The sequence below is a fragment of the Gorilla gorilla genome, chromosome 12, assembly GCF_029281585.2.
Source record: "Gorilla gorilla gorilla isolate KB3781 chromosome 12, NHGRI_mGorGor1-v2.1_pri, whole genome shotgun sequence".
Lineage (NCBI taxonomy): Eukaryota > Metazoa > Chordata > Mammalia > Primates > Hominidae > Gorilla > Gorilla gorilla.
In genome coordinates, this window is record NC_073236.2 from 62,021,648 (window position 1) to 62,035,021 (window position 13,374).

At 32.5% G+C, this 13,374-nt stretch overlaps 1 long non-coding RNA gene across 1 annotated transcript in view; it reads left to right on the forward strand.

Moving 5' to 3' along the window:
* The window catches only part of LOC109025645 (uncharacterized), a 548,608-nt gene extending 535,445 nt beyond the window's left edge, over window positions 1-13,163 (forward strand). Inside the window, exon 4 of the long non-coding RNA XR_002004557.4 lies at window positions 13,037-13,163. This is a non-coding gene — a long non-coding RNA (uncharacterized lncRNA). The remainder of the gene's footprint in view (window positions 1-13,036) is intronic.
* The last annotated feature ends 211 nt before the right edge of the window (window positions 13,164-13,374 follow it).

The window sequence follows — 13,374 nt, forward strand, 5'->3', positions numbered from 1 at the left end:
ATGATGTTAGCTGGTTATTTTGCTCGTTCGTTGATGCAGTTTCTTCCTAGTCTCGATGGTCTTTACATTTTGGCATGATTTTGCAGCGGCTGGTACCGGTTTTTCCTTTCCATGTTTAGCGCTTCCTTCAGGAGCTCTTTTAGGGCAGGCCTAGTGGTGACAAAATCTCAGCATTTGCTTGTCTGTAAAGTATTTTATTTCTCCTTTGCTTATGAAGCTTAGTTTGGCTAGATATGAAATTCTGGGTTGAAAATTCTTTTCTTTAAGAATGTTGAATATTGGCCCCCACTCTCTTCTGGCTTGTAGGGTTTCTGCCGAGAGATCAGCTGTTAGTCTGATGGGCTTTCCTTTGAGGGTAACCTGACCTTTCTCTCTGGCTGTCCTTAACATTTTTTCCTTCATTTCAACTTTGGTGAATCTGACAATTATGTGTCTTGGAGTTGCTCTTCTCAAGGAGTATCTTTGTGGTGTTCTCTGTATTTCCTGAATCTGAACGTTGGCCTGCCTTGCTAGATTGGGGAAGTTCTCCTGGATAATATCCTGCAGAGTGTTTTCCAACTTGGTTCCCTTCTCCCCATCACTTTCAGGTACACCAATCAGACGTAGATTTGGTCTTTTCACATAGTCCCATATTTCTTGGAGGCTTTGCTCATTCCTTTTTATTTGCTTTTCCTCTAAACTTCCCTTCTCGCTTCATTTCATTCATTTCATCTTCCATTGCTGATACCCTTTCTTCCAGTTGATCGCATCAGCTCCTGAGGCTTCTGCATTCTTCACGTAGTTCTCGAGCCTTGGTTTTCAGCTCCATCAGCTCCTTTAAGCACTTCTCTGTATTGGTTATTCTAGTTATACATTCTTCTAAATTTTTTTCAAAGTTTTCCACTTCTTTGCCTTTGGTTTGAATGTCCTCCCGTAGCTCAGAGTAATTTGATCGTCTGAAGGCTTCTTCTCTCAGCTCGTCAAAGTCATTCTCCATCCAGCTTTGTTCCGTTGCTGGTGAGGAACTGCGTTCCTTTGGAGGAGGAGAGGCGCTCTGCTTTTTAGAGTTTCCAGTTTTTCTGTTCTGTTTTTTCCCCATCTTTGTGGTTTTTTCTACTTTGGTCTTTGATGATGGTGATGTACAGATGGGTTTTCGGTGTGGATGTCCTTTCTGTTTGTTAGTTTTCCTTCTAACAGACAGGATCCTCAGCTGCAGGTCTGTTGGAGTACCCTGCAGTGTGAGGTGTCAGTGTGCCCCTGCTGGGGGGTGCCTCCCAGTTAGGCTGCTCAGGGGTCAGGGGTTAGGGACCCACTTGAGGTGGCAGTCTGCCCGTTCTCAGATCTCCAGCTGCGTGCTGGGAGAACCACTGCTCTCTTCAAAGCTGTCAGACAGGGACATTTAAGTCTGCAGAGGTTACTGCTGTCTTTTTGTTTGTCTGTGCCCTGCCCCCAGAGGTGGAGCCTACAGAGGCAGGCAGGCCTCCTAGAGCTGTGGTGGGCCCCGCCCAGTTCGAGCTTCCCAGCTGCTTTGTTTACCTAATCAAGCCTGGGCAATGGCGGGCGCCCCTCCCCCAGCCTCGCTGCCGCCTTGCAGTTTGATCTCAGACTGCTGTGCTAGCAATCAGCGAGACTCCGTGGGCGTAGGACCCTCCGAGCCAGGTGGGGGATATAATCTTGTGGTGCGCCATTTTTTAAGCCCGTCGGAAAAGCGCAGTATTCGGGTGGGAGTGACCCGATTTTCCAGGTGCTGTGTGTCACCCCTTTCTTTGACTCGGAACTCCCTGACCCCTTGCGTTTCCCAAGTGAGGCAATGCCTCGCCCCGCTTCGGCTCGCGCACGGTGCGTGCACCCACTGACCTGCGCCCACTGTCTGGCACTCCCTAGTGAGATGAACCCGGTACCTCAGATGGAAATGCAGAAATCACCATCTTCTGCGTCGCTCACGCTAGGAGCTGTAGACCGGAGCTGTTCCTATTCCAGATGTCTTTTTTTTACTTCAAAATTATGTTTATTGGTGAGTGAGTTTAACTTTTGTGATAAAGCTTCTTGTTAAAATATTTTTCACATTAAATGATCGCTTCAGTCATAATTTCATGGTTAGAGCATTCACTGAAAGACGTTTAAACTTATTTACTTTCCCTTCAATCTCACATATTCAAAGTTGAAAATTTTAGGTTCTATGTAGTAGGCTCCTGTAGTGACCTTTTGAGAGACTTTTGAAAAAAAAATTTCATGTGGTCTTTAAATTTTATTTGAAGAAATCATTTATATTGTAAAGGCATATAAAATATAAGAAATTATTAAATACTTATAAATGGAAAAAACACACATCACACATGCACAGAGTGTCAGATTATTCTTACTTTCTAGAATGGCTTCCTCAATGTAAAGTTTTTGGTTTTGATTTGAAGCTAAAAAAACAAGTTCTAAAATTCTCCAACCCTGTGAAACATTCACAAATTAACACAATGTCAATTTTTTGAATCGTGTTAGAGAAAATCCAATAATCTGCAAATTTAATCTTCATAGATTTAACAAATGTGGAATAGGTTTGCTAGTGCTTTTGAGTCATAGGCTGACTTGTATCATATAAATATTTCACTTAAAATGATAAAAACATCAGGATGCAGAATCTACTTTGTTTTAGATGTTTTGGAAATCATCATTCAAATCATAAAGCTATTTTTAAATTATAGGCTCATATTTATCTACTTTTATAAAGAAGTTTTAAATATAAATATACCTTAGATTTAACTGAATGATTATGCCTTTCAAATCATTCGATTGTTATTTAATCTACATACTTTGGGCAATTACAACCCTCAGGAATTCTACTTTCTGTCAAGATGGAATAATATGGGTAAATTTATTCTGAAATGATGGAAAACAGATGAAATGATAAAACAATGGCCTATAAGACACTGGAAATCAGGCCACAAGGAACAGTGATTTCTGAGAGATGGCAAACAAATAAGGTGAGCCTATGATAAACGCAGCTTGAGAACGTTTCTAGGCTGAGGATTGAGGTGCCCAGGAGGATACTGGTGGACCCCTGAAATTGAAGAGATAGATCTGAGAGTCCAAGAGACTTAGGTGGCAAAAATTCACGGGATGGAGGACTGGATAAAATAGTGCTGTACAGAGAGAGGATTCCAGAGATCTGCAGAGGTTCCCCTTTGAGTATTTAGCTGACTACTGATGAGTGCAATTATGTGAGAAAATTAGCCAAGGATGGAGAAAGAACCTACCTGAAAAGATGAGAGGTAACAGTGCCCCATACTCACACAGGTCCAAGAATAGTGCCTCTCCCCACCTTAAAGTGAGAAACTTCATGATTCACAGGAAATTGTGTAGAGTGCAGACTGGTTGTACCTTAGTAGTGGGAAGTGAGGGGAATAATCAGACTCAAATTGAATACTTGCTCAGGTCCTGACAGATTTTAAAAGTAAAACCCAGAAGGATGAAACTGTTTTCAAGTAACTGTACTGCATATCAGAAAAAAATCCCCAAAATAGGAATACAATACCATCTCCAGGAATACAAGTATTTATCAACCAGAGAACTGTACTACATGAAATGTTAAAGTAAGTCTTTTAAACAGAAGGAAAATGACACTAGATAAAAATATTGATTTACACAAAGAAATAAAGAGTGCTGGAAGTGGTGGCTACCTAAGTAAATATACAAGATTTTTTTCTTATGATTTAAATATCTTAAAGTTAAGCGATCCTTTAAACAAAATTAATGACAATGCAATAGGGAGTTTATATCCATAAAAATAAAATATGCGACTACAATGGCACAAAGAACAGGAGAACAAAATGGGAGTATATTATTGTGAGGTTCTTACACTATATGTGAAGTGATGTAATATCACTTGAAGGTAGAATCTAAAAAGTGACAGGTGTTTAGTATAAACCACAAAACATGCACTGAAATAACAAAAAAAGAATTACAGCTAACACGGGAGATGAAATGGAATCCCAGAAAGAAATTTATTTAAAATAAGGCAGATGAAGAGGATAGGTGAACAAAGTAAGATGGGGAAACTGCAGAACAAATAGGAAGATGATTAACTTAAACCTAAGGATATCAATCATCACATTAAATGTAAGTAATCTGACTACCTTAAATAAAAATAGAATATGAGATTGCATTTGTTAAAAAAAGCAAAATCCCACTTTATGCTGCCTAAAACAAACACACATTAAGTATACAGAAACAATGCTAACACAAATTTTAAAAACTCTGTAATGACTATATTAATATCAAAGTAAATTTCATAGCAAAGAATATTACTGAAGACAAAAAAGTTTATTTCATAATACTAAAGGTTCAGTTCAAGAGGACATACCAATCCTAAATATTTATATACCAAATAAGTGAGATTCAAAATACAAGAGCTTACAGAACTCAAGGATAAATAGATAAATCCACACTTATAGTTGGAAGCTTGAATACTTTTCTCTTGATAAATGATGTAAAAAGTAAATAAAAAACAGTAAGAAAATAAATGATCTGAACAACACTCAACAAATGTGACCTAATTGCCATTTATAGGATACCACACTCAACAAAAAGGGTAGTATATATTCTTTTGAAGATCACATGGAACATTTACAGAGAAGACCATATTCAGGACCATTGATAATTTCTAAGTATATTTAGAATAAATCACATTATATGAATAATGTTCCCTGCCAACAATGGAATAAAATTGGAAATCAAAAACAGAAAGATTGCAGGAAAATCTGCAACTATTTGGAAACTAACACACCCATAAATGAAAGATGAAATAAAAGTGGAAATTAGAAATTCTTGTGAACTGAAAGAAGAAAAGCCACAACATATCGAAATTTGTGAATTGCCAACAGAAGAGTAGTAATGTGGAATTCATGCCACTGAAAACCACTATTAGAAAAGAACAAAGGTTTCAAATCAGCATGTACCTTAAGAAATTTAAAAAAGAACAAATGTAACCAAAGTAAACAGAAAAAGGAAAAAAAGGTCAGAGAGAAAATCAGGGATATACAAAATAAACAACAATAAAAAAATAGAGACAAACTATTATAGCACAAGTTGGTTTTTTGAAGAGCAATGAGTCTGTAGTCCCAGCTGCTCAGGAGGCTGAGGCAGGAGAATGGCGTGAACCCGGGAGGTGGAGCTTGCAGTGAGACGAGATTGCGCCACTGCACTCCAGCCTGGGCATTGGAGCCAGACTCCGTCTCAAAAAAAAAAAAAAAAAAAAAAATTGACATTAAAAATACTATTTAAAATAGCATTAAAATGTGAAATAGAGATAAATCTGACAAAAGATGTGCAAGACCTGTACAGTGACAACTATAAAACATTTGATGAGATTAAATAATATCTAACTAAATAGAGGGAGGTATTATGTTCATGGGTAAGAAGATCCAATATTGTTAAGTTGTTCCTTCTCCTAAGTTTTCTGTAAGTTCAATGTAATCCAAATAAAAATTTTAGCAGATACATTTTTTTAATTGATGAATTCTAAAATCCATATAGAAATACAGTGGACCTAGAATAACAAAAACAACTTTGAAAACATAAAACAAAGTTGGAGAACTCACACTGTGTGATGTCAATAGTTATTATAAAGTTGCGGTAAACAAGGCAATGTGGTTGCATGTCAAGTTCTGTAAAATAGATCAGTAGAACAGAATGAAGATTCCAGAAACAGACTCACACATATATGGGCAAATGATATTTGAAAAAGATACTTCTGTTGTTCACTCTTGTTAAATAAAAAGAAGGAAGGAATTTTGGACTCTTATTTGAACCAGATCTGCTGTGACTTTTCAAATTTGTTCCTTCTAACCTCATTTTACTCCATAGTGAGGGTGTATCATATGCATTAATACCTTTTTTTACTGTTTTTTAATAACCTTTATTATTTTACTGATTATGAAAATAATACATGTTCTTCATCGAAAATATGAATAATGCAGAAAATTAAGAAGAATATAAGGCTCATCTATAATCCTGCCACATAAAGATAACCACTGTAATTTTATTATTATTATTATTATTATACTTTAAGTTCTAGGGTACATGTGCACAACATGCAGATTTGTTACGTAGGTATACATGTGCCATGTTGGTATGCTGCACCCATTAACTCATCATTTACATTAGGTATTTCTCCTAACGCTGTCCCTCCCCCATCCCCCTGCCCCCCAACAGGCCCCGGTGTGTGATGTCCCTCCAATCCGTGTCTATGTGTTCTCATCATTCAACTCCCACTTGTGAGTGAGAACGTGCGGTGTTTGGTTTTCTGTCCTTGTGGTATTTTTCTGAGAATGATGGTTTCAGTTTCATCCATGTCCCTGTAAAGGATATGACCTCATCCTGTTTTATGTCTGCATAGTATTTCATGGTGTATATTTGCCACATTTTCTTTATCCAGTCTATTTTTGATGGATATTTGGGTTGGTTCCAAGTCTTTGCTATTGTGAATAGTACCACAATAAATGTTAAATTGAGTATATTTGTGAAAATTGGGGAAAAAAGTTGTACAGATTTTAACACAATAACATCCTTGAAAACTAAATCCACAAAAGAATCTGTTAGAACTAGAGAAACCTTCATCATTGTCACTTGAAATGACATTCCTGCCTACCTTTTAAAAGGGAATCATTAGCCTGACCATTATGGTAAAACAAGCAAACATAAACGTGTTTGTTTTCCTTTAGAGTTTTACACACAGTTTATCTTCGCTGAATTTTTGAAACACACAAACTTGAAATTAAACAGTGCATTATTTTTGTTTCTGGTTTCTTTTGCTCAGAATTATGTTTTTGAGGTTCATTCATGTTTTTTAGGCCTAGTTTGTTAATTTTTCAGTATTGATAAGTTATATTTTTCTAGCATATTGCTATTCCATTTACATTTTCAATTTTATTGGCACAAGTATTTTCATAATATGCATTTTTAGCTCTTTAGTATCTGCTACAACTAGGTGGATATTCTAATTCCTTTCATGAATTATTTGTTTACTTTCTTTTTTGTGATCATTCTTATTATTTATTTCATTAATTTTTGGATCTCTTGGAACTGACTCTAGTTTTCTTAATCCTCTGTGTTGTGCCTTTGTTTTTGTTTTTTGTTTTTTTTTCCAAGCTTTTGGAGGATTTCCTTAGCTATTCTTTTTTATGTCAGGAAGATATGGAATACATACACTGAAATTTCTTTAATTTTGTTTCCAATTTAATTTTAAATCATGAAGAATGCTTATAGTTTAAGCTTCTGAGAATCCTTAATCATCAAACAAACATCAGTGACAGAAGCTTGCTTTTCCTAGGATGACACTGATGCTTTACTAGCCAAGTGCTAGGCAAGGGCAGTAGTGCTGGTCTTTTTGGCTTGCTTCTCCTGGTGCGGAGCAACATCCCTATGGGGGAGTTGTGGTGAGCAAGATGAATGCCCCACTATTCTTAGGTAGAGGCAGGGAGCTCACAATCTCCAGACTACACTCACTTGGAACGTGGAGTTTGAGGGGATAAGAAATGCCAGTGTCTTGCCCTTTCCTGGGAGATTCCACAGCCCTTGACTGGGAACTGAGGGGTGAAGGGAGCCTAATCTTCTTAGCCATACCCACTCAGAGTGGGGCTTTGATCACACTGACCTGAGAGTAGGAGGCAAAAATGGGTATGGCTCAAGTGCCATAGACTCTCACTCCTCTTTCTAAGATTTAGTAGATTTCCTTGAACAAACGTTTCTTCATTTGATATATGCCCTTAGTGTTGCAGGACTTTCTCCTTAGTTCAGCTAAAACTGGGTTCTTGTCACACGACTGGGAAAGACTAGACTCATGGACACATAGAAGGTTGAGTAGCATAATTTTTGGACGAAAAGGAAAAAAAAAACCGCAGCAAAGTGAGATGGAGTCCTCCTAGTAGGCTCTCCACCTCACAGATTGAATCCCAGGTCACCACACAGGAATTGAAGAGGCCAGGTCTCTCAAACTCTATCATTAGATCGCCTGTCTTTACAATTAGAAATTGAAGAGGCCAGGTCTCCTGTCTCTGTCTCCTATCTCCTGTCTAAATTAGGACAAAATTTCCAAAGACTTTTATATGTGTATATTGTATATAGATATAAACCTATAACAAACTTTATATATGTATACTAATTTTTCCAGTTATGATTGCTTCACTAGGGAGCATATCCACAGAGGGCCTCATGCTGTCATTCTGCAAGTTGTGTTCATATTTTTTTCTTTCTGTTCATTTATGCATTTATATTGTTGCCTATCTGCTTCCCCCCAAATAAGTATATCCTTTAAAATAGAGGTCATCAAATTACTTCCTATACATGAAATCTGTCCCACTGCCTGATTTTGTAAATATTTATTGTAGTACAGTCATCACCATGTGCTTATATATAGTCTATGCCTGCCTTTGTTAGGTTTGTATCACTACATCAGAGATAAGCAGTTATAACAAAAGCCACATGGCCACAAAGCCAAAATATTTGCCATCCTGCCGTTTACAGAAAAACATTTGCCAACTCTGCTTTAGAGTATTCGAGTATTCATATTTCCCATCCTTCTCTTGATTTTTTTCAACTTCTGGTTTTAGATGATATATTTTTCAACTTTCAGTTCTATACATATATTTGAAATTTCTTTACAGCATTACATTTAATAATACACATATTTTATAATAATTTTCTAGTATTAATTCTTGTTACCCTCATCATATTGCCTGCTTTTTTTATTTTAAAAAAAGTATTTTTTATTTGTTGGTTAGAACATTTTTTTCAAGAACTTTCCTTATGTTAATTGTATGGATGCTACCTCTTTAAATTCTTCCGTAACTACAAATTCTTTCTTTTTCCCTGACAGGCGAAACTATTGCAACTGGAAAGAAGATTTTTGGGTCTCTGTACCTTACTTTGAATAGTTTATATGTTGCTCTTCACTTTTAGTCTTCTTCTAAAGGATAAGTCTATTGTTAAATTTTCTTTCTCTATTAAGATATTTATCCTCTACTAATAAGATCATTTTCTTTAATCTCGGAATTCAAGAATTTCACTATTGACAATTATTAATATTAATATTGAATTTTAATTTTGTTATTCAATATTGATATTGAATTTCATTTTTCTTTTAGTCTTTCCCAGGCCTTACAGAAGCCCTCCAGTCTGCAGACTCAATTACTTATTTATATAATGAATATTTTTCTCTACTAATTGAGTCAATCTGTCTCTCTAATTTTCTGTTTTATGGAAAGCCTATGTGCTCCATGTTACAATTCATGTAAATTTACATCAAGTTGCTATCTTTTGCTCATTTTTTCATATCTTTTCAGTTTTATTATGAATATTAAAGTATTTCTTCCACAAGAAATTCCAGAAGACCAATTAGTTCTTAGTAGTTACCCACAAACTTCTACTTTGTGTATTAAATTTTTAAATTCAATAGACCAGGCTTAATGGCTCATGCCTGTAATCCCAGCACTTTGGGAGCACAAGGTGAACAGATCTCTCAAGTCCAAGAGTTCAACACCACCCTGGGCAACATGGAAAAACCCTAATCTTTACCAAATAAAAAAATACATGTTTTTTGACATATATATATTACAAAAAATATATATTATATATTTATATATTATATATATTATAATATATAATATAAATATTATATTTTATATATATTATAATATATAATATAAATATTATATTTTATATATAATGTATAAATATTATATTTTATATATAATGTATAAATATTATATTTTATATATAATGTATAAATATTATATTTTATATATAATGTATAAATATTATATGTATATATAATGTATAAATATATAATATAAATATTTATGTATTATATATTATATATAATATATATTTTATATATTTATATATTATATATATTATATTATATTATATATAATATAATATATATAATATATAAATATTATTATATAATAATATAATAATAAATATATTATTATAATAAATATATTATATATTTATTTATATATTAATATTATATTTATATATTATATATAAATATTATATAATATATATTTTGTGTAATATATATTATATATATAATATATAAATATTATATATATAATATATAAATATTATATATATAATATATAAATATTATATATATAATATATAAATATTATATATATAATATATAAATATTATATATATAATATATAAATATTATATATATAATATATAAATATTATATATATAATATATATATTATATATATAATATTTATATATTATATATATAATATTTAAATATTATATATATAATGTATAAATATTATATATATAATGTATAAATATTATATATATAATGTATAAATATTATATATAATGTATAAATATTATATATAATGTATAAATATTATATATATAATATATAAATATTATATATATAATATATAAATATTATATATATAATATATAAATATTAAATATATAATATATAAATATTAAATATATAATATATAAATATTAAATTTTATATATAACGTATAAATATTATATGTATATATAATATATAAATATATAATATAAATATTTATGTATTATATATTATATATAATATATATTTTATATATTATATATTATATATAATATATTATATATTATATATTATATATAATATATTATATATTATATATTATATATAAATATTATATAATATATATTTTTTGAAATATATATTATATATTATAATATATATAATATATAATATATAAATATTATATAATATATATTTTTTGTAATATATATATATGTCAAAAAACATGTATTTTTTTTATTTGGTAAAGATTAGGGTTTTTCCATGTTGCCCAGGGTGGTGTTGAACTCTTGGACTTGAGAGATCTGTTCACCTTGTGCTCCCAAAGTGCTGGGATTACAGGCATGAGCCATTAAGCCTGGTCTATTGAATTTAAAAATTTAATACACAAAGTAGAAGTTTGTGGGTAACTACTAAGAACTAATTGGTCTTCTGGAATTTCTTGTGGAAGAAATACTTTAATATTCATAATAAAACTGAAAAGATATGAAAAAATGAGCAAAAGATAGCAACTTGATGTAAATTTACATGAATTGTAACATGGAGCACATAGGCTTTCCATAAAACAGAAAATTAGAGAGACAGATTGACTCAATTAGTAGAGAAAATATTCATTATATAAATAAGTAATTGAGTCTGCAGACTGGAGGGCTTCTGTAAGGCCTGGGAAAGACTAAAAGAAAAATTGTATATTTATATATTATATAGATATAATCAAAATTCTTGATTCAGGTTCTGGAAAATATTTTATCTGTTAATTTAATCTTCTTAAAAACCTCTTTATTATTCTTTGCATTTAAATTTCCCATGTAGATTTCCAAGTTCTAATTCAATGGGAACTCCTGTTCTTTATATTCACCTTCACCTTTTTCTTGGTGACCTGCATTCACCTAAGTTCAGCAGTACTCAACATTGGCTGCACATTGGAATCAACTGTGGTGTTTTTGAAATTACACTTTATCGGTTTCCAAAAGGGCTTGTAGAGCATGGAATTGTCCCGGTGAGATGCCCTTCAATGAGCTGTCAAGGTTGAGTTCTACTACTCGACTTGGTTGTTGGTTTTGCTTCATTATGGTCTGGTATACTCTCTACCCTTGTCTCTCTTACCTGTTAACTGAACAAAAATTATGACATTGGAAGCTAGAGCATAAACATTGGATCAAAAGTTAGAAGACTCATGCTGAGATATTGCATAGCCATAAATTGAAAAAAACTAAGCTCCCCAAATCATAATTGCCCTTAGATCATAAACCTGAAAAATTGACTTTTTAAAAAGTTAAAATATAACTCATATAATACACAGTAAATTTTGGTTTCATTTTACAGATCCTTTACCAGTATCTTAAATAAAATAAATACTTACAGGGGCTAAACTCTATCCCAAGCAGGATGGTGGTAGTGGGGACAAGTGAAAGAGGGTGGGAAAAATGTCCTCAGATGCCCTCCATATTTTCTTGGGCAAGTGCTAGTTCTCCTCTACTTACATGTCTTTTTTTCTGTGTAAATCACAACTGGGCATGATGCCTACACTACCTCATTCATAAATCTGAATATTTTTAGATTAAGAATAAGGGGGTTTAAAATAATTTGCTAATATCAACTTCTCTCTAAGTGTTTGAGTCCATGTAGCCCAAATAACCTCTGCCTCTAATATACTCTACAATTCTAGTTGGCTTATCCAAAGAGGATTTCACTGTTAATATGAATCTTGAGGTAAATCATTTTCCTCTTCTATGCTACTCTGAACTTTGTCTCATTGAACTAAAGTAAAGCCACTAATTTTAACAATTATCCATATACTTTTTTCTATAATTGTGCAGTTTGTGACCACATATCTTTTCTTGATAATACAAGTTACATGACATTGGGGTCAGCACCTTATTCTTCTTCATAATCCCTTTGAACCCTGGCATTAGGTTAGACAAATGACATATATTATATTAATATGACATTTTTATCATTAAACTAGTTATATGCATATACTGTAAGAAGATGAAAACATCATAGAAGCATAAAACTCAGAAAATCTACTGTATTCCCATTCTTCAAAGGAATAATTTATAAACAGTTAAACATATTAATTTATAGTTAGTTTTCTATTGGTACGCTGTCTTCTATTGAATATATCATTTACTTTTTAGGAATGAGGTCATTCTATAAATACTCTTCAGCAGTTTACTGTCTGTCACCAATAAAAAATCTTAAGCATTTTTGATGTTAGTATAGATTTTTGTAATTAATTTATTATAAGAGCTAAATAATTTCATTGCTATTTTTGATTTAATAGAAATATCCTTATACTATGAGGCTTAAGTGAAATTTACAATTCTATATACAAGCAGGGTGTTTAACATTATACATTTAATATAAAGATAGACAAATATTGGGGAAAGTATAGTGTCATATTTTAGGGTTAAAACTGAGCTAAGTATGAAAATTTTTCCTTCTGATCACCTGTTTTCTTCATCCTCCTCTTTAGAATCTTTCTCCTCCCTTCTTTGTGGTTCCTGAACTGATAAAAATGAGCTGCATTTGCTTACTTTATTGGAATACAGTCCTCCCATAACAAGACTAAGTGAAAGAGAACATGTTTTCCAGGGGAAGAAAGCATGGACTTCTGCTTAAGTCTAGCTTCAGTCTAGGCTTAAGAGTAGAAATCATTTTCTATTTGTAGCCTGATTAGCTTAGCTCTCTAGAGCATTAAAACAGAGATTTCAGGAATAAATAAGGCTGAAGATCAACAGCTCAGGCATATATGATACTCTGCTATAGCCCTAAAAACTTAATTAGAAATTAATTATTGGAGGTTGACCTCAT